Genomic DNA, 21,231 nt, shown 5'->3' on the forward strand with positions numbered 1-21,231 from the left:
GTCCTCAGACCTGTTTGTGTTCCTGTAAGTACAGACCAAAAAAGGCTGACTTTTTATTTACCTTGTGGTTTAGGAGTTGAGAGTCAGGGCTCTGGGGCCCAAGCGTACAGTCGGGTTACTGTGTGTCAGCTGATCCACGGTAACCGTGGATGGCAAATGCAAGTAATGTGCTGTGAATGAAGCATTCAGTTCCTGGTGCCAACACTGTGGCCTAAAGCATCCAACTAAAAATACGTCTCTAAAATGGGCAGTCATCTGACATTTTTATTTACTAGTGTGGTTTGGACGTGGGTAGATGAAACATTTTAATAAATTACTGTGTCTTTTTGTCTGTTTGTTCCTGATTTATCACATTTTACTAATTCAAGATGTATTTATTACATGCCTAATAAATTGGAGCTTTGATGTGCTGACTGATTTGCATTAAGGTGCTTGGAGAAGAAAAGGGTTGGAACAGGGAGTATCAAGCAGAAAGCAAACCTTCTTTCCTTGATTGTGGCTGTGACCTGATCCTCCAGCATTGAATTCTGTGCCAGAAGGTGTTGTATTTGTATCTACTGCAGGATGATGGTCCAGGGCACTCGGTGTACAACATTTGCCATAGTTCCAAATAAGTGCTGCTCGCTGGTCTTTGTCATTGTTGTCCTCTGCTCTGCAGTGTGGCTGTATCCTCTCAGTGCACTGTAAGGCAGATAAGTCATGTCCCTGTTTTACAGATGCAAACTGAGTCTCATTTTCCCCTGATCTCCTGTGCTGGGCTGAAGCACCCAGTCCATCCTAATTATGGCTGTGGCCATAGACAAAGGAGTAACATTTTGGCATTTTCTGCCAGAGATGGAGGGAATGCAGTGATCCTTCAGGGATGGTAATCAGAAAGGATACAACTCTGAAGCTGTTTCCCACACCTCTGCTTTAAAAATGAAAAACGAAGGGACAGTCTGTTGAAGAGGGTGAAATGAAGAGGAGGAGCTGCTGCTCTGCTGTCTCAGACACAGGGTTCCCTCTCTCTTCAGAGTGACATGATCATCTGAAGAGCCATGCTGCTCGGTGAGGCTGCTGCTGCACAGTGCAGTGTGGTGCTTGTTCATTTTGATAGGAAGAAGTTTTCCAGGAAGGGGAGGGGAAAAGAGAGCAGCTAATATCCTCTCTTCACCTTCAGTGCAAAGCCAAAAGGATCTTAAGTGATGCTGTACGAATAGAAGAGAAATTTTCATTTATCCCTCTTAGTGGTTGGTACATTCCCCTGCTTCTGATTAGTCCTTTAACACTGCAAGAGCCAGTTTGCTCACACTGCTGCATTTTTGTATCGGGCACAGCCTTGCTTTTTGCTCTTTCCCTCCCTCCCAAACACACTTAAGGTTTCTTTGGGGTTTTGTTTTTCTTGTTTTGATTTTTTTGTTGTTGTTTTGGCTTTTGTTTTGGTTGGGTTTTTTTGTTTTTTTGGTTTTTTGTTTTTGCAAAGAAGCCATGTGAGAGGAATAAAATAATTTTGAAGAGCGTTATATGGTGAGAATTTTGACAATGAGTAGAAGATTGTAATTACTCCCTTCCATTAGACTCAGTGGCTTTGGACAGATAAGCTGTATTGAAACGTGTGACCAGGGCATGGGATCATGGATTGTCTTTCACTGTTGTCATGGCGACAGTGATGCAGGTGGCCTATAACTGCCTGGCTGTCAGATCTTATACATCAAACTGGTGCTAAGTGAAAATATGTTAGAGGCATGGGGGAAAAATTGCCAGCAGTGTTTATAGGATCAGGTGGAAGAGAGCTAGACAGCTTTAAAAGCAGCTTTTTGTGAAAGCCGTGGATGGCTCACGTATGGTTCTTCAGAGTGTTTATGCCTCCATGTGAGCAAAATCACTTTTAAAGGTGGAAAATATGTGCAAATATACATCTTGATTATGTCTCTGCCACTTTCTCAAAGTCAAAATGACCATAGTGTTAGGCTGAGGTGGAAAAGAAATGGGAAGAAAAGCAAATACTTCTAATGACAGCTGGAGCAGACCCCAGAACCTCAATAGTAACTGAGGAAAAGATGATAATTCACTACTGTATCTCAGGGTTGCTAATAGAAAGTTAACCAGATGTGGAGATGTTAAGAAAAACCTAAACTGTGAAATAGCATCTGAAAGTTGAGATGTCTTACAGAAAACGTTCATCAGACTTGCTACAAAGTAATTTCTTTTCCAGAGCAGTTATCTCTCATGGGTTTGAGGTCTATATTCCATGAAGTTCCAAAAAGATTCTGACTATGATCCCCTCCCCTTTCCAGCTGACGGCACCTTTCAAACTGCTGAGATTTATAGTAGTTCCTGACACTAAAATTAATCTGTGTCATTTTCCCAAGTCTCACTGCCTTATACTAGCTGTTTAACCACCTTTCCTCTCTAATGGGGACAAAATCTTTGCAAAGAGAATAATGAAAGTGATGGTGAAACAATTAAATTTTATTCTTGTCAAACGTGAAGTATTTGTTTCCTGCGGTACTTTGTCCATGGGAATTTAGTTGGGTTTGGTAGTTTGCTCTGATCTGAAGTGGAAATATTACTTTGTCTGTTTCTGGGAGATAGTATGGGAGATTTGCTTACCTCTTTCCATTGTTAGTTGCACCTTTTGCAAGATCATAAACAGAAAAACAGTAAACCCAAAGTGTAATTAAGAAGAAGAGGCTTTTTTTAAGCATAAGCTTAGTGGTCAGCAACGAGCCTGGAATTGTTAATTGCATGGAATTGTGAATTGGAAAACATCAGCCAAGCTATGGTAATGTTCCATCAGTTGAAAAGTATGATCAATCTGATGTGGGTACTACTTTCAAATAAAAAAAAATTATATACATAAAATTATTTGTTAGCTTCCTGGCTTAGTGCTTTCCAATCTCGTATTCAGCTTCTCTGCACTCCAGAACCCAGCATTACATATTTTTGTTGGATGTCTCTTTTTTTTTTTTTTTTTTTTTTTTTTAATCCAGGTTTTCTTGCCATTTTTTGACCAAGGTCTTTGCCCCATTTCTAAACATTTCAGTGTTCTAGGCAGAAGTGAAGGATGGGGTGGGAAAGGGAGGTCCTGCAGTTTAACAGTTGTCACTGGCCGAGCAATCTATTCTACATTCTCTTTAATGGCCAGTGTGTTTGCAGGAATTTTGGGGGGGTTGCCTACTTTTTCACTGTGTTGATGGAAGACATGAGATAAGTTAAACATTATGCACAAATGCAAGATCAGAGTAAAAAAGTTTGATATAGTATTGGGGGGAATAGTGTCAGATGTTTAGAGCACATGAAAAGAAATTGAGCACTAAGGTTTCTGTTTCAAGGTTTGCTCTTGGTGAACAGTACAATGTGGAGAGGGAAATCAGCCTTTCCTATACCTTAAACTGGAGAGGAAACAAAAACTGTAGAGATGAATCAGTGTTACTAAAACCTGGGGATCCTTGCCTCCGAAGTGCTGTGCGCTTGCCACTTGTGCTTAAGTATATTAAGAACCAAAAGCCTGTGTAGTGATGTTCTATACCAAGTACTGGATGTCAGGTAATGGTGCTTGAGTAACTCAATAGGCATCCCAGTAATCCATGAGAATTGCCTTCAGTGGGAGTTTACTGATAGAAATCAATCTTAACTGAGATTTTGGCTTCATCTGTAGCTCTCTTCAAAAGTACTGTGGTGTCTTTAGCTTTCATTCAGACCCAAAATGCATTAGATTAGCTTACATAAAGACTTGCATCTTTAATGTAGCTTTGAGATCATTGAGAGCAGAAAAAGGCCCAGATGTGTGTATATATAAGGGTTTTCTAGCTTAAGATGAAAAGAGCATGTTTAAGATGATGCCTTAATTCATGTGCTTGAGGTGCTTCATTGTTTTTTTAATCATAGGTTGTTGGTACCAAATTAGCATTTTGTAATAGTTTTAGCATTAGTATTCAGGAAAAGTCTGGGTAGGAGGGGGTTATTTTTTATTTTTTTTTCCCCCAGTGTTTTTTGTTGTTGCTCTTTTTCTCTTGAAGCTGGAACATAGAGATGGTTTGATGTTTATGTTTGCAGTAGCCATACACTTTAAAGAGCTAAAATAGGTGCAGAAATCTAGCTGCTCTAATAATTTCTTGACTAACAAGCTGGTCTGACTGGTGAATTAGACTCTTGTTTCTGGTGGTGTGAATCAGATAATGCAGTTTGGATGTTAATTTGGAAGTAACCATAGAGGCTGGAGGCTGGGAAGTGTTATTACCTCATTATCCATTGCTCAGGGTTAGCTGTAAGATTTTGACCATCTGTATGCACACAGAGAGGAGGAGGAAAATGGACAATACAGATCACATATTTCAAGCCAGTATGGATCCTGATTTAAGTTTGCAGTGCATCGCAGCAGGACAGAGCTCTCTGGTTCTGTCTCATCTTTTCAGCTCAGAATAGTGGCTGCAGTTATTGCTTGGTATAAACCCACGCCTTTTAACAGGTATTTTTATTAGGTTGCTGACATCATGCTTTCTGTTTTTGAAGTAAGCAGTGTTTTCACATCACACTTTTTCTGAAAAACTGGGACTCCTGACTTTCAAACAGTTTAATTATACTCTAGGTAAAAAATGGCTAAACAAAAACATTATTATTCCATCCTCAGGGGTTTTTTTGTTGTGTTTTTTGTTCGTTTGTTTGTTTTTGTATGTTTTGGTGTTTTGTTTTTGGTTTTGTTTTGTTTTGTTTTTTTTAAATGCACTGCTAGTTATACCTAAATAATTAGTAGGAAACCACTTTAATCCCAGAACAAACAGGCTGTACTGGCGTTGTGGTTGTTGCAGTTACCACAGTACATGTTGTTTTACATGATTAGTAAAAATAATATGGCAGAAGCCATATGGTGGCATATCGTGAGTTTTGTACTATGCTGTTTGCTGTGCTAACCCACAGGAAACATGTTTTTGTAATATCTTGTTCAGTGTCAGCCCTTTGAATAAAAGCAGATTATTTGTTGGGTGAGTTGAAAGATGCTGTGTCTCAGAGATGTTTGTCATTTCAACTACTGTGCAGCGTGTTCCAGCTGCTCCTATCGCTGGCTCCTGCAGAAAAGGGAGCAGCAAAAGGCAAGTACCGGTGGGTGCCTCAGAGAATCCAGCGCTGCAGAGCGGGGCGGGGGAGTTTCCTGTTGTAACAACAAAGCCAACAATCATCAGGATGCTTGTCTGCCATGGAGGAGTGTCTCTGTTTGGGTGTGAGCCGTTTCCTGCCTCCCTGTGAATCAAGAATCATTTATTTTGGATCTCTGAGGGTTTCTTTCCCCCTTCTGTTTAAAGCCTCCCGCCCCTTTCCTCCCTCCCGCTCCTCCCTGTCCCCTCCCTCCCCAACATATCTCGCGGTGGGCAGGCTTTATGTAATGAAATCCTATGTCTAAGAACAATGGCATTTGCAAAAGTCACTTGCACAGCCTCAGTGCTGCTGCTGAGGATATCTCTTGCTGTGCTAACAAATAAATGCAGCGATGCACTTCTTTTAATTGGGTGAGTAGAAGGAAGTTTTGGCTCTGATGCTGTGCAGAGGGAGAGATGAAGTGGCACATCAGTCGTCTCTGTGTATCTTTAGTTTGTGAGCTGCTTGGGATGGAGATACAGCCTTTTGTCTCCTTGGAAGTGTCCCTTGCACGTTAGGTAGCACCGGAATTAAGTGCAGATCAGGGTAGTTTGAAGGTGAGGCTATACAAAGGCCATTCAGGGCACTCTTTGAGTTGGAGATGAGGGAGGAGAGGAGCAGAGACTTAATTCCCCACTAAACATTTTTAGCTCTGAGTTTTCATGTGTTACTGTGTTGGAGCACACACAATTTCCTGCATTAAACTCGGTGCTGAGTGTAGCGTGCCTGCCACATCCAGTTGCAACTGCTCAGCATGAGCCTTAATACTAAGACACGTGCCACTTAAACCAAGTGGCTGTGTCTAGTGCCAAGAGCCTTAAATCCACTCGTGGTTAGTATACTTTCCTGTGCACTTAGCCCAGCCTAGTTTAGCTTGTTTACAAAGAGATAAGGCAATGCATGCATTGCTAGGGCTGTAGTAGCACAGGAAATAACCCCCTGGATCTGTCTCAGTTCACCAAATCCATGCTCTCTTGCAAAACACTGTAAGAAAAGTCTGGGGTTTATGAATGGTGAGCCCTCGACTTCACACATGCCAGATGGGCAGAACTTCCTCCTTTAAAAATTGGTCCAGGTGCATCCTTTCCTAGAGTTTGCCTTTTATTTATTTATTTATTTATTTTTAACATTGGTGCTTCAGGAGCCCAGCAAAGTCTCCCTCTCCTGTGTCAGCCTTTGTCTCCTTTGTTCTGCCAGTGATGCCAACACTGACACGCTGTCAATTTGAGTGCAGCTGTGCTGCAAAACAAAAGGGGATCAGAGCATGTGCTTTTACATGTGCATGATCTGACTGATCAACATGTGCCCTGGACCAGACAGAGGAAAGCAAATAGTATTCACATGTTATCAAGAAGCTGTAGCTGTAGTATAGGCTAATGTGATTTATCCTGGCTTTAAGATAGCTAGCGAGGTTAAAAACTGAAGTGAAGGTGGAGTAGTTACATAGTCCGTTCCCAGGAAATATGGATATTCTGTCTCTGAGAGTTTTGGTTCTCTTCGAAACCACATACCAAATCTTGGGCTGTATTAGGCCATCACTGTCATGCTAGCTTGATGGGTACTCCATATGCCTTTAGATTATCATGTACTAGTGAGAGCAACTCTTCCTTCCTGTCTGCTTGGAAATGCCCTTGCACAGTAGAGGAAATAATAAATACTCTGGAGAAGAAGAAAACATACCTGCCCTCAGGGACCGGGGTAAAGGACTCCAGCAGCAGAGATTCTTTTCCATTCCTTCTAGCAGTAATGGAAGAATCACAGAATCAACTAGGTTGGAAAAGACCTCTGACATCATGGAGTCCAGCCTGTGGCCTAATACCACAAATGTCAATTAGACCGTGGCACCAAGTTCCACACTCAGTCTGTCCTTAAACACCTCCAGGGACTGTGACTCTACCACCTCCCTGGGCAGTCCATTCCAATGTCTGATCACACTTTCTGTGAAGTTTCTCCCAACGTCCAACCTAAACCTCCCCTGGTACAGCTTAGGACTATGTCCTCTCATCCTGTCGCTAAAGAAAAGAAAGGTAAAAGAGTCACTGCCCAAGTAGTAGAAGAGGTGATGATGATAGTGGTGATTTCTGAAGCTTTTGTGCAACTATTTTTGATGAAGGTCAGCACAGGTAAGGGGACTGGTATGTTCTCCCACAGGTTTGTGTAGTATGTGGTCAAATCTATTAAACCTGCCTGTAGTTTCCCTGTTGCTGCTGCTCTTTACTTTTTCATATTACCAGAGTATCAAGAGCTTAGCCAAAGCCCAAGGCTCTCTTCTGTTAGGTGCTGTACAAAAACCAGTTGTGTTCCAGGTATAAAAAGAGACCCCAGATGGACAGGTAGAAAGTAAAGTGGCTGCGACAGGATATTGAACAACATAATAGCAATGGTCTTGGTACTTTCTCCATCCCAAAATTGGAGGAATTTGAGCAATTATGAGAGTTTATGGGGAGGCTGACAGGCACAAGGGAGAGTCTGAAGAGATCTGTTTGACAATTTAACAAGTGGAGAGGGGTCGGTGTCTGCCATGGGCTGATCAGAGGTGGAAGTCTAAATGTGATTTGGAAGAGAGGAAGAGATAGGCTATGAAGAACCTTGAATGTGAAGAGAAGCATCTTCCTAGAGAAGATCTGCAATGCCATAAAAAAATCAATCCAGAACCTAATACAACCCTTTGAAGTGCATTTGGGATGGGTGTAGTAAGGCTAGACTGTTTGTCAAGGCAGGAAAAAGGAATGCTGTACTTAATTGCCTCTCACTACTTCAAGAACAGAGGATACTTTTTCCAGCCAAATAGTTTTTTTAAGTGCTGAAGTACACTTCTGGGGACTTCTGGAAGCCTAACTTTAGGGACCTGGGTTTGAAAATTACTAAATGAAATATTTTATAGTAGAATATCGGTGCTGGAATTGTTCTTCCATAATAAAATCAAGTTGGTGTAGCATATATGGTTGATTTGGAAATTTTTATAGACTTCTGTTTGCTAGGAAAAAATAATTTTCATGAGTGCCTTTGAGAAACAGAAGTAGATGATGAGAAGCAGGAGCATTTTCTGATGAATTGTACATTTAGGAGCAAAACAAAAAAGATTTAAAAGGTGTACTTGGTGCACTTACTACTTCAGATTTGGTAGCCAAGTGTTGTATATGCTGGCAAAAAATTACATTTCCCATTCTTTCTCATGGTTTGACTTTACATCCTTAATTTTCTTTTATTAGAGTTTACAGTGTACAGTGGAGTACTTCTTTGCTTATGGGATTTGGAGTTATTAAGGCATCTCTCATTCATTTATGAGTATGCATTAACTATGGAGATTGAAGAAATGTTTCATCTGCTCTGTGTAATAAGTACCACTTGAACTGAACACAGCAGTGAGGGACCAGAAGCCGCCTGGGCTTGGTAGGGGGTAAGTTTTTATAGGTAGGTTGCTTGCTTGCTGTGCAAATTAATTATCATGCACAGTCCATTCGTCTAGACCTTTCTGGAAATGGATCAGAGGGCTTTGGGGGTCTTTGGTCTTGACCCACCCTACAGTCCATGGCCCCTTCTTGTCCTCGTTCCTGTGGTTGTGCACTACTGTGTTGTGCTTCTCTCCAGGAACTAGAACAGGGATGTTTGTCCCAGAAAAGTGCTGCCCTACCTCTGCATGGCTTCCTTCTTCAGCTGCATCTTGTTCTCTCCCACAGCGTGTTATTACCAACAATTCTTGTCTATTATTACCAACAATCCTTGGCTGGCTCCACAGCCATCCTCCTGGCAGTGTTTGAGGCATACACATTAGCCCCTTATCTTCTGGGGTTCTACAACACCATCCTTATGCTCCATAAGCGTCATCTTCCACCTCAATCTAACCTTATTTCTCCAGAACAGGAATAACATGTGAAAGAGGGGTTTAATGGCAGAGTTCAATATTCAAACTGTGTCTTCACTGCAGTGGAGAGGTCATGATACCTATATTTCTGTGTTGCTGACTCCAAGGGTGGCCTCATTCTTGTCAGTGCTAGGCTGTAAAATATTGCCAGTTGAAGTGTTTAGAGCAATAGCACTGAATAGCCAGCTCTTCACAGCATGTTCAGTCAGTGTTTGTAACAGACAACGCTTCAACCTGCAACTTTGGTCCAGATAGTTTGGCTAAAGACAACCCTTAGCTCAAGCCAGAGTCCTACATCAGTCATATACAACCAAGCCCTATTGGTTACAGCTGGAGCTACACTGCACTGAAGAAAAGCTGTAAGGGTTTCTACAGTAGATGCAGGAAGGGAGAAATGAGCTGTAGATGTAGAATAACACGACATGACAAGGGGAGACTTCAAGCAAAAGAAGAAGCTGATGACCCACAAAAAAAGAGACTGATAGGGGTTTGGGGCAGGAAATCCTGGAAAACAGGCCGAGTCTGAAACTGAAATAAAACACAGTAGGTGCCAAGCAACCAAACTTCAGTAAAGTTCAGTTAAGATCAGTGAGTGCTCTCTGCCTCTGTAAATCTGGTTGATGGCTTACTGTCAAGATGTAAATTATAGTCAGGTTACTTCTGCCTGCAGCAGCAATTAATGATTGCTGTTAATTAAATTGACTGACCATTGGAAGAGAAGCTGAAATGTATATGTTCTCAGCTGTTTGGGATGATATATGCACATGCATGGATGAGAGAGCTCTGCCTCTGATGCAACACTATATCTCAGTCCCAAAAGAGAAGGTGTTTTGTCCTGTGTGGGTTAAAAAAAAATACGTAGTTATCTGTTGCAATTCTGCCAGTGCCTTTCTTTTTGAGGACTTCTGGAAGACTGTATGCACTATTAATCTCAGAGCTGGGTTTCTCATACTGTTTGACTCATTGTATTTAGGATGTGGGACAGGCAGAAAGGAAACTGGCTCTACTGTGCATCCTACTTCAAAGTGGTCCAGGATTTCAGTGCAGTTTGTCTTGTTTTTTATAGTTTAACATTCAGATAATTACTGCCACTCAGCCAAGGTCCTAGTCTGCCTCGGCTGGGAGGACCCAATGTACAGCTCTCATAACCTAACCAGTCAAGTTATTGTTCTGTCTCTTGTTGATACTTTCTGGCATTCAGATTGCATAATTCTCTGAGAATTCAGTATTGAAAGGGTATTGTGCATGTAAAGGTGGTGGTGATGGTCACTAAAACAGTGAATTAGGCTGATTTAGAGAATACCTAGGATCCTCCTAGAAAACTACATGTGGAGAGTATTTCACAGCTACTGGTATGCAGAGGGTAGATATTGTGTGTTCTTAATGAAGCAGCATCTCTGGGTAGGATGGGAGCATGTACATCCCTGGATGTACCTGGACACCACAATGGGGAGCAACAGCAGATTTTTTTCAAACCTCTGTAAGAAGTGACAGAGGTCTCCACAAATCTGCACTAATTCAGCCACTCTGCTGAAGGGAAGTTGAGCTCTTCAGGGCCAAGATCCTTTAGCTAAATGAGAGCTGGCTGGGCTGGTCGCTAAAGGCAGGGTTAACTGGATAAACTTGAAGTGGAGCATTTGGGCAGCCATCGCTCCTTAGTCCCAACACTAAGGAGCCACCCTCAGTCTTTAGCTACTGTCAAGACTGTCTTGCTGTGTGACTTTGAGAAGCAGTGGCAGTCAGTGTATTCATCCCAGATGATTCCAGCAGGCCCTTCTTCCCCAGCTGTCATTCAACTTGTCTTAAGAAATTCCCTCTGTGGAACTTCTTTTCCACCTGAACGTATTCGATGCCTGGGTCAGATCACTGTTGCACTTTCAAAAGTGCAGAAGAAAACGCCTACTTTGTAAATGCAGCTTTTGAGTTTGGCAGAACCAGATTGGTAAACTGAGTAATAAAAGGCTGAGTTACATTCAGTAGCAGGGAAAAAACCATACTTAAATAATATAGAATTACAGGACAACACGAGGTCGGTCAAGCCGGTTTGAAGCGAAACAGAAAGATAGCCCTGTCTGTGCCAAGGTGGTGCTCAGAGGTGGAATGCCTGAGTCAGGAGTTGTGTGGACTGTGGTGGTGGGAGTTTTTGTTCTAGAGACTGTTTCAAACTCTTTTTTTGCTCTCTGGCTTAGCATTTCTGTTCCTGGTGATAAATGGAAGGTTTTCAAATCACCATTGTGTTGTGACTCAGTGAAGGTGGAGGGAGGGAACTTACTCCCCATAAAAATTTCTTTTGGCTTGGAGACAAAAGAGAAAAGAGCAGTTTTTTTGGCTCAGGTTAACAGATAAAGAGCCAGTAACTGAACAGCTTATTAATACAGAGGGTTTCAAATGCACAGTCAGCCAAAAAAAGCCTGTTTAAAAACAACTAAAAAGAAACAAAAAAGGGGCAAATTACTTTTGTGTTGGCCTTCAATTAACCGTAGTCCACGATCTGGCTACTTCTTATAAACTGCTTTAGCTTACTTATTTAAGTATCTTTTACTCTTTCTCCAGGGAGAGAGGTCTTGATGGCAGGGGAAAATAAGCTCTGTGTGTGTGAGCTTTACATGCAGGTGCTTTTCTTGATTTGAAGCGGCAATCTAGGTGTCACAGCAAATCTTAGTCTTCCATCACTTTTCTAGTGGCTCGTTAAGAAGAAAAGGCATGAAATGTGGCTTTGTTTTGGTTTGATTTTATCTCAGATTTTCTTTGGTTAGCATGGAGCAAAATGTTTCTCAGATATGCTAAGGATAGTTTATAGCCCTATGATTGCAGCTCATCAGTGACAAACAACCTTTCCTTAACACCTCCCAAGTAGGAGGTAGCATTTGTTCTGCACTTGCTGGCTATTTGTATCCCACTCCATTTGGGCAGTGGGTGGACAGTCTGAGTTGCCCACAGAATTTTTTTAATTCTCTCACTCATGGGAAAACCCATGGAAATGCATCTTGTCAGCAAATAAAACTGATGGCTCTGTACCTCTGCTTCTTTTTGGCTGCAGACATCAGAAGAAATACTATTTTCAGTGACAGAGGCCATGTTGAATTAGATCTAGCTGAAGTGGTTCTTCCCTCTCCTCCGAGGTCTCTGCTGCACCTCATGGGGTGATGAGTTGTCACAGAGCAGGTTGACAAATGGAGGCAGCACAGACTTTTCTGTCAGCTAGGAAGAGCTCCCTGAGCTCCAAATACTATTTAGTACATGGATTGCTTAAAGTCCTGAAATACCTCTAAAACTGGTGGTAAATTTCAGTTGTGATACTCAGCAAATAACCAGGCTTCAACCTTTAGCAAAGGGAATCCATTAAGTATTGATGAACTTCTGTGTTATTCTCTTAGCTGCAGTGTTTAGGAAGCAAAGCAATAGGTATGAATACCTGAAGGTGCTGTGTTTTCATCTTCCCTCCACAAACATTGCAGTCAACAGTTGCCCTCTGGGCTTCCAGCCTCCCCAGTCTATCCTAGACCCTCTTGCATCCACTCCCAGTAATGTGCAGTCAAGTCACAGCACCCCACGGATATGTATCGTGACCATTCCCTATCTGAGAAACTGAGAACCTGTGTTTCATCCCCATTCCTCCTTGACCAGTCCAGTACTTTCTACCTGCTCAAGTACCCTTTCCATTCCTGGGTAGGGCATCTTCCACGAGAATTGTTTAGCCACAGCCTGTAGTTCCCCACCTAAGACAACTGAGCTGATTACACTTCATCTTGCTGAAGATAACAGTTTTGTTTCTGGACATCTCAACAAGCACTTACTGAGGTTCTCATCCCATCACTTCTAAATTATTGCAGCATACTTTTCTCTGCTTTTGCCTCTTCTCATGCAAAAAGCAGTAGCAATTATATATATATATATATATATATATATATACATACACACACACATTTAATGTCATCCTGTTTCTCTGAACATGACCCATGGTGTTTGAATAACCTCATTGGGTGCTCTGTTTGCTGCTTTGCTCTTATGGGGAAGGTACTTCCAAGCCTTGTCTGTCTTTTCACTATCTATTCACTTTCTCCTACATCTATTGGAGAGCACTTTCTGACTCTTACCTGCATACCTCCTGTGATATAGAGGGTGTGCAACACAGGCTGCTCCTGTTCTGATTCTGTATAGAACTGGCATCTTATGTGCAGCGTGCGTGTGTAGATGCTACAAGAGTTCTAATGCTGGTGGCCTGTACTCATACCCTGGTGACACCTCACGTGGGGTACTGTGCCCAGTTTTTTGCTCTTCAGCACCAGAGACACAAAGCTCCTGGAGGGCAATGGCGATGATTTCAGGGGCAGGAACATTTCTCTTATGGAGGAAAGACTGAAGGAACTGGGCCAGTTTAGCCTGGAGAAGACTGAGAGGGAATCTTATCAATGTATATAAGTATCTGAAGGGGGGCGTCAAGAGGATGGAGCCAGGCTCTTTTTGATGGTGCTGAGCAATAGGATGAGAGGCAACATACTGGAATACAGGAAGTTCCACCTGAATATGAGGAAGAACTTCTTTACTGTGAAGGTGACCAAACACTGGAACAGGCTGCCCAGGTTGGTTATGGACTCTCCTTCCCTGGAGGTATTAAAAATTCATCTGTACACAATCCTCAGTTAACATATTGTAGGAGACCCTGCTCAAACAGGGACTAGACCTCCAGTGATCACCTTTAACCTTACCCATTCTGTGATTCTGTGTGACGTACTAAAGAATAGTAGTACTGAAGTACACCAACCCTGCTTGTCCTGCAGCTTTGCAGTGCAAATGGATTTTGAGTAGAAGATGCAAACCCCATCATCGGGAGATGCATCCGAAACAAGACTTGCACTGTTGGTATCCAGCATGCATCTCATGCATGACCTCCTCCTGCGAACTTCCTCTGTAATCTCTTGCAGGCTCTCAAGAGATGAGAGCCTTGGGGTGTCAGTTGGCCTTGGGGTGTCTTTCCCATCCCTGGCCACCAGCCTGGAGTGGGCACAGGCATGGCAGTTCCCTGGGCCCCCCTTGGAACAAAGCGGGGGATCTTGGACCCCAACGACACGGGCGTGGCATCAGCCTGCCTGAAGAACCGGTTGGCTTTGCTGAGTGTTGCCGTGGCTGGTGCCTCTGCCCCGGCTCCCGATGGCACACGTTGAAATGCAAATGACAGCAGTAATTGGCGACAGATAAACCCGGCTGGGAGGGAGCCGGGCGGCGGGGAGTGAAGTGCCTAAGTGACAATTACTGCTCTGCATCCCCCAGCATCCCCAGCAGCAGCCCCCTTTGGTCTCTGCTTTAGAGGAGCTGTAACACGTTAATTGGAGTGCTTCTCTGTTAACGTGTCTCACTTAGTTTCTTGTCTGATGCTGCTTTAGTGGGGAGGTGGGGAAGGCTTCTCTTTGTTGAGGTGGCTGTTTATTGTTAAATCCTATTGAAATGTGTGTCATTTGTCATGTCGTCTCCTAAGATTGACTAGTTGCCTTTTTTTTTTTTAAGGTAGAAGCTGCTAGGAGCGAAATAATACAAGCTAGATGTAGAATTAGCTGCAACTTAGAAATAGGGTTTAGTATTCCTGATAAGCTTACAAATTAAAAATCTACATTGCACACTGATCAGCTTAAGGGATGACATATTTCCTTCACACATGAAGAAAAACTCGGGCAGCAACAACTTAAATGGATAGAAAATATACATAGTTATTTTACTGAAGAGTTATTTTTCAGTGTATACATAATTTATCCCTAATTTGAAAATTATTTTTTACAGCTTGAGATTCAACACTAGCCATAATGTGGAAGACTCTGACTGGGCTTCCTTGATGTCTTTCCATCCTGCTTTGTAGTACTAACACATGGAAACAGTTAATTCGCTGATGTGACAACCAAAACTTCCTTCCTTACTCGATTTTAAAGACTGAGTATAAGAGAGTCCTGGAGTGAGATGCTGATGCCATCACAGAACAGACTGGGCTGGCATGTCTGAAACACAGTGTGGGCAATGAACATTGCAATGCTGACACAGAACAAACTCTGTAGAAAACACAGGTTGGTTGTACCCATGGAAAAGTGATGCGTTACATAAAAAATTCCAGGAGCTCCCTTGCAGAAGTGTTTCAACTTGAAAGCCTATGAAGTGAAATGGCAGGGATAAAAATTCCAAAATAGACAGTAAAACTGCAGCAGTAAGTAGTGTGTGGTCAGTCTCTGGATCAAACCTGTGATAGCAAGTGCAGCAAGCTCAGGAAGAGTTTAAAGAGCCGGCAAAATGGGCCAGAAGGGCAATAATGGCTCCATCTGCCCACTAATGTAAACAGGTTGTAAATTATAGAGGATATAGCTTGTAGGAGTGGGTAAGGACCCCAAACAATAAGGTTTTGAAACGGGGTTGGTTTTAGTTTTCTGAAATATTCAAGAGGAAAGGCTGTTTTGAGTTTTAAGGTTTTTTTTCATTCTCGGAGTAAATATGTCTGGCCCCTTTCAATGGCTCCTTTTATGTCTTCCAGTAGTTATCCTCTACAAGGGATGTGGTTATGCTGTACTGTGAAATGCTGTCTTATCTCATCTTTAAAGTACTAGACTGATCAGGTCACTGTTGGGAGACACTAGCATGGCTAATTGTAGGGGAGAGGGAAAAGTGATAATTTTGCTGAAAAACATGACACATAATGCATAACACTCAGGTACCTACAGCTGAAATGCCTTGATTCCATGCCCAGATATTGTTTACAGCATGATGAAGAATAAAGGAAAAGGGTAGTTTACATGAAATGTCTGTTTTTAAGAAAGATACAGGATGGAGCAGAATAAAACTGCTCTCGTGTGCTCCTGATCTTGGGCTGATCTGCAGCTTGAAGCAACTTCAACATTATTTACACAGCCTAATGGTCTGACATGAAAGTAGAGGTGACTTACATTAGGATAACTGGCTGAGATATCACCCTGAGCTATGTGCTGACTTCTGCTGTATGGGTGGCAGAGCTGCTCACAGTAGCTTTTGAATCTAGGGTTTGCAGCCTGATCTTTTAGGTATACTGGTGTTTGCTGATCTAAAAATGGCATTGTTATAAGTCAGGATTGGCTACAAAACACACAGTTGTCCATGTAGCAAGTAACTTGATCAGCTGTCACAAGTAAGCCACCACATGCTCCTGAGTGAGTGTGTGCCCTGGGGTGCTGTGCACTGACCACGGGACCACAGCACTGCCAGCAGGTCTGCAGGTCTGTGTAGTAAGGGCCCACTGAAGTGTATTTCTTGGGATACGTGCTTCATGCTGCTGTCTGAACATGAGCCAGCAGTGTGCCCAGTGGCCAAGAAAGCCAATGGCATAGTAGCTTGCATCAGAAACAGTGTGGCCAGCAGGACTGTGAAAGCGATCATCGGCACTGTTGAGGCCATACCTCAAGTGCTGTGTCCAGTTTTGGGCCCCTCACCACAAGAAAGGTGTGGAAGTGCTGGAGCATGTCCAGAGAAGGGCAATGGAGCTGGGGAAGGGTCTGGAGCATGAGTCTCATGAGTAGAGGCTGAAGGAACTGGGGTTGTTTAGCTTGGAGAAAAGGAGGCTCGGGGGAGACCTTATTGCTCTCTACAACTACCTGAAAGGAGGTTGTAGCCAGGTTGGGGGCAGCCTCTTCTCCCAGCTAACAAGTGACAGGATGAGAGGAAATGACCTCAAATTGCATCAGGGGAGGTTTAGGTTGGATATAAGGAAAAATTTCTCCATGGAAAGGGTTGTAATGCATTGGAATAGACTGCTCAGGAAACTGGTGGAGTCGCCATCCCTGGAAGTGTTCAAAAAATGTGTAGATATGGCACTTGAGGACGTGGTTTAGTGGTGAACGTGGTGGTGATGCTAGGTTGACAGTTGGACTTGATGGTCTTAAAGGTCTTTATCAACCTTAACAATGCTATGATTCTATATTGCTGCTTGGAAACTCTTCCAAGGAAGACCGTGAAGTGAGCTGTAGAGCTGGCTTTTATTTTTGCCACATCATGGGAGCTTTCATGTTGAGTTTCCCTTCCCTTTTTCCCTTCTGTACTGAAGTACAGAATTAGTGAAGTAAGAGCTGAAATTTCACCTTGTGTATTTTGGATAAAATGCTTATTCAAGAATTTGAAAAATGCTATTAGTAGCTATCCCATGACACTTCTCCTAGAAAAAGGCCGTTAACTGCGATGCCCAACCCAATTCCAGGTGCAAGAATTATATTTTGTTCACCTAACTTCTCACTCCGTCGTCAATTTGCAACTCCCATCCTACTGTGCTCCATGTTTCCATGGGGTGATAAACAGCTACTGTTATATCTTCCTTCTGTTCATGGATGAGTTGCTTCAGCCACTGAAACTGTGTGGGGTTTCCAAAACTCTTTGGGATCCTTCTAGATAAAAGTCGCTATGTACACTGAAGTTATTAATGTTAATGTGATGCCTAGCATCAGAAAGGGTTTTTTTCAGGAAAGAGAAATGAAAGAATTATCAGGTTGTCATTACCAGAAGACTGAGGAAACTAATTAAAAAGAGCCCGAAACAACGTGGAGTAATCCGTTGACTTAATATAAGGAAGACTGATTTATCTCTTGGTCTTTGTCTGCACTGAACAGCTCTATTTTATCCCATTTTGAGGATCTGGCCCTGAAAAAAAAAAAAAAAGAAATTAAGAACCTAATTGTTTACTGCATGGAAGTGATGACTGCAGGGTATCTCTGCATCCATCAGCTTGGCCCTACTGAATGTGATTAGATGTTTATATGAATAAAAGAGTGACACAGAATGATGACACTTATTTTTATAGCAAAATGGGAAAGAAAGGAGTAGAAGGAGGGAAAATGAAAAAAAAAGTGCTTAAATTAAAAGGGGCAAATATTTATGCTGGTAGAGCAACACTTGGTGAGGGGGAAATAAGCTCAACACGAGTCATGCAAGTAGTGAAGTATATGCTCTTGTAGGAAAGGTAGGGACCAAGATGGATGAAAGGAAGTTAAAAGGACAAATACATTAAAAAAAAAAAAAAAAAGAGTAATTTTCTTCCAGAATTATATTAGAAATCCACTAGAGAGCTGATGAGCCTGAATAGCTCTGGAGGCTCCAGGGACAATTAAGAAGAGAAAATTAGAATGTAAAATACTTTTTACACTGATCTTCTATACAGAGGAATACCTCGTGAGCTTAACATTGCCGTTTGGTAAAGGTAAAGAGTTGGCGGGAGTAGAGATAGTTTTATAGTTAATAAGCCCTCCTTGAATCCCATGATTTAGCAGACAGTGATACAAGTATGAGACTTGGACTCTGCTCATAGCTTTGCCCCATGATGCCCTTGCCTATGCTTCATTTTCCTTGTCTTCAAAATGGAGACAAAGATATGGGCTTTGTTGTTAAAGTAGTTTGAGACTGACCGATATGTGTATGCAAATGCAGAGAGTATTAATATTATTAATATTTGGACTACATTAATCTATTAAGTCAGCAGTTAATTTCTTTAGTATTACCTGAATTACCTCCCAGGAAAAAACAACTCCAAAATAAATGTGATTTAATTTATCATTATAGCTATAATAAGAATCAGGAAGATTGCCAGTACTCTTTTTATTGAGGTGGGAGAGACGATAAGGGTGATCCAGGGAATTATAAACTCATGACCCTCATTTAAGTGCCTAAGAAAATTGTTGAGAAAGTCATTATAGATGTCATTATAAAGTACCCGAGGCTCAAACCGGCATAACTTTCTCTAGGTGTAAACTTTCTCCAATATATTAGAATTCTTTGAAAAAGTTAAAATAGTGCATAATGGGAGAAATGTTAGATACGCTGTAACTTATTTACACCCCTAAAAGGCTTTTGTTGAAGTTTCTCAGAAGAGGCTATTAGGGAAAGCTGGTAATCATGGGGTGAGTCTTATAATCATACTGCAGGTTTAATAACTCTCTTAAATAGGAAGCAAAGAAATTGCAAATTTGTACCAGGGGAAAAGGCTGTTTTGTCATCCTGGGAAAATGTTAACCGCAGAGCACCTCGGGGGTCACACTCCTGCACGGAGTGATGACAATACTAATGATCTGGAAGAGAGGCTAAGCAGCCTGATTACCAACCCTTGAAAGAGATACAACATTGGTTTTGTCAATCAAGCCTATATAGATGAATTGGGAAACCTTCCAAGAGGAGTTTTTAAAGCAGTTAGTCCAGCTGAACCCTCAGTGTGAGGAAACATCCCCTGGAGTGTAAGGACTTTGATGAAGGTGTCCAAAGATAAAGTAAAACCAGGCACATAATAAATATTTGACTATATATATTCAAGCATTTATGGCATAGTCATGTGAAAGCATCTTCAAGAGGCTCAGTGGTGAAATAGTTGCCTTTGCATGAGAAGTCCATGGTTATGTGGTTATGTCCAGCTCTGGTCTGTGCTGGAAACAGCTTCAGCTGGCTAATGCAGGTCTGGCCTCTCTGGGTGGGACAGAACCAGTTAAAAGCGGTGTCTTCTGGGATGCTTTTGTGCCAAGCTGTATTTAGCCTTCTGATTTTTGGTAGTAGCCATTTGCAGATCCCAAGGGGGCAGAGAGTGATCCTCCTTATATCCTGCCTTTAAGCCTTCCAGTTTCTGATAATCAGTGGCCAAGGAAATTCTTCAACCAAAGACCTTCATGTTTAGAAACACTTGATGGATCTACTTGTTTTAATCCCTGACTGAGCCCATTCCTGGTTTTGATCTGCACCCACAATTTCCCAGTTTTCTGCAGTTGCACAGCAAGCAGTGTCTTCCTGTTGGTTTCAGACCCTCTCTGAAAGGCTCAGAAATGGCTTTCTGAAAAACCTGGAAAGGGAAGAAATGCTTTTCTGTGTGCAACTTTCACTACCTATGATTTCCAGCTCTTTCTGGTCTCTACTTCCTCACTGTTTTGCCAATTTTTAGGCCGTCTCAGGAGATTTGGTTGGTTGGTTGGTTTGGGTTTGAACTCCCTAAACCACAGGAAACCTATGTATCTTTCCTGCTGCCCACCCCCTGTGCTTTTGACCCTTTAAACATATTAAAATGGCTCACTGGCAGATATGACAAGGATCAGTGCAACACAGATTAATCTTTATAGTTGGGAGGAGTGAGAGACAGAAACATGGGAGCTCCTCTTTTTGGTACCTGTGGGTTGGTAAGGGGTTTCGTGCCCTAAGCATGACTTTAAATCTAAATACTCATCCATACTTCTCTATGGTTGCACATTCTCACATTCAAAAGAGTTGTTCCAAAAACTATTTTTACAGCTTGTGTGTACTTCACGAGAAAACATGCAAGATGCTGAAAACCTGTAGCAAGATTTTATCTGTTTGGAAGTTAACATGCATTATTTTCCCTGTTATTGCAGGGTTCCTCTGGATATGTGCTCGCCTATGGATACACTTTTTTCTTTAGGGAAGAAATGGAGACGTGTAGGCTAATGCACGATTGAACCCACATCTCCAGATGTGAAAAGCTAATGCATTCAGAAACTGTTTTCGTGCACACTCTTGAATATAAAGGAGACACACTGGGGGAAACACAGCAGGAATTCTTTATATTCTGCAGCTTCCCAGCCTGTTCCTTATGCTCACGCAGCAAACTCCATTGGACAGCTACTCTCAGGCTATTTTTTTTTTTCCTATGGGAGCAGTCACTTCAGTTTAGCCCTTTGTTGCCATGGCTTCTGCTGTAACTTTACTACCCCCCTAGCTTTCTTAGAGCGGCCCTTCAAAGCCAAACTTCCCATTCTGCAGAAAGGCACCTGGCAGTAAACTGGGGGAAGGTTAGTGTGGGAAATGTAAATCTGATTGAAGTAGTGATAGTTTAAACAACTCCAGCTCCATTCCAGAAGGGCCTTTGATGATGGCCTGCCCTGTTTATTAATGTGGGAAGGGTACATGCTGCCCGTCTCTGGGACTGCGGAATACACTTCGCTGTATTTCAGGCTTCTGTCTAGGTGAAATGGCACAAATGTAGGCCCTGTTTCCTAGAGCAGTGATGAAATCTGATCTGCTAGAATTTGATGTATGCTTCTAGCAAGCAGAAGCGTTATGGAGTAATCCCCTTCCTGCTCTCTGCCCCCTGAGGCTTTGCCTTCCTGGGGGACACGCACTGAAGGGGAGCTGGTTTCTCTCTGCCAGTGCTGTCTCTTAATAACACCAGCAGAAGTTTGTGTAGACATGTGGCTTTATCCACTTCAGCCCAAATAATCAAACGTGGCCTCAGAGCCAGGAGCCACCTGTTTGCATTGCAGCAGAGG

At 42.4% G+C, this 21,231-nt stretch overlaps 1 protein-coding gene across 2 annotated transcripts in view; it reads left to right on the forward strand.

Annotated features, from left to right (window-relative positions):
- The window catches only part of MAML3 (mastermind like transcriptional coactivator 3), a 240,315-nt gene that overhangs the window by 28,110 nt on the left and 190,974 nt on the right, over positions 1-21,231 (forward strand). The window lies entirely within an intron of this gene.

Source organism: Pseudopipra pipra, chromosome 4, assembly GCF_036250125.1.
Source record: "Pseudopipra pipra isolate bDixPip1 chromosome 4, bDixPip1.hap1, whole genome shotgun sequence".
In the NCBI taxonomy this organism is placed as follows: Eukaryota; Metazoa; Chordata; class Aves; order Passeriformes; family Pipridae; genus Pseudopipra; species Pseudopipra pipra.